We start from the raw sequence: 1228 nt of genomic DNA, 5'->3' as shown, positions 1-1228 counted from the left end.
TTTGTTTATTTCATGTTTTGCATCTTAGTCTAGAACCTGCCCTGCATGTTATTGAAGTGCAATAAAAAGTGTTGCTTTGTTTAGGAGATGATAATAGGCTTTCTTTGATATGTCTGGTAAATTTTAGCCTTTTTAGATATTTTATCACTAGTTAGCCCTTTTTGAGCCTGTAGCCTTTTGTTGGTAGCCATATTTTACCCTTGACTATTTTGTTGAATCCCTAGTTTTTGCACCTTGCTTCTTTGAGCATTATAGCATAAACTTATTCTAATTATCAATTCTGAGAAAAAGGGATGGTAGAGTGAAAAGGTAATCAATGATAGTTACAAAGTGCTTAAAATCCCTCTTTGAAAGAATGTGAAAAAAAAAAGTTAATCTTGATGATGACCCTGGTCCTTCCAAGGACATCGTGCACCTTAACGCATGTAAATTACGTAAGTTGAGGGTGGCTATTATGAAGAAAACCTTAGCAAAAAAAAATAAACAGGGGAAAGATTGAAGCATTCTTGAGATGAGAATTACTTGTGAAATAATTGTTGAAGAGAGGGCTGAAAATAAAGAGAAGAAAATAATGGGTGATGAAGTCTAAAATTGTAAAATGCTTAAGAAAGTGTAAGTCACTATTATATAGTTTTCCTACCCATCCCCTAGCCTACATTACAACCCGTTAAAGTCCTATTTGATTCTAATCAAGCATGCTTAATTTGTGGAGATGTACATAATGGGCAAGTCTATGGTTCTTTGTGCATATATGTGAATTTATTTGAGAGTGTGAGAGTTTGTTCTTGATATGAAGTCCTTAATTTATATTCAATATTTTGAATTGAGCGTGTGGACTATTTCTTTTTGTGAGGGCACTTGCTTCATGATAGATATGTTATTTTATTAACTTTCTTTGATGAGAGTAGGTGAGCAAGCTTAAAATTTGATGAGTTCAAAGTCCTTCCTTAAGGTTAGGAGGTTAGAAGTTTGTTGTTTATTTGGATGTCTTGCATAATGATTGAGAAATCTACGTGATGTTTAGAAATTGGTATATGGCCTAATTGTTTGTATTAACCAAAGTGATGACATGGCTAGTATGACTTTTTTCTTGGGATGAGTTTTAATGTTTGCTCGAGGACGAACAAAAGTTTAAGTGTCGGGTGTTGATATGAGGCTAAAAATACATATTTTTAATCATTATTTCCTCACATTTATTATTTATATTTGTCCTTTTTGAGCATTAATT

This window comes from Solanum tuberosum, unplaced genomic scaffold (assembly GCF_000226075.1).
Source record: "Solanum tuberosum cultivar DM 1-3 516 R44 unplaced genomic scaffold, SolTub_3.0 scf00029, whole genome shotgun sequence".
Classification (NCBI taxonomy): Eukaryota; Viridiplantae; Streptophyta; class Magnoliopsida; order Solanales; family Solanaceae; genus Solanum; species Solanum tuberosum.
Note: the sequence above shows the minus strand (reverse complement) of the source record.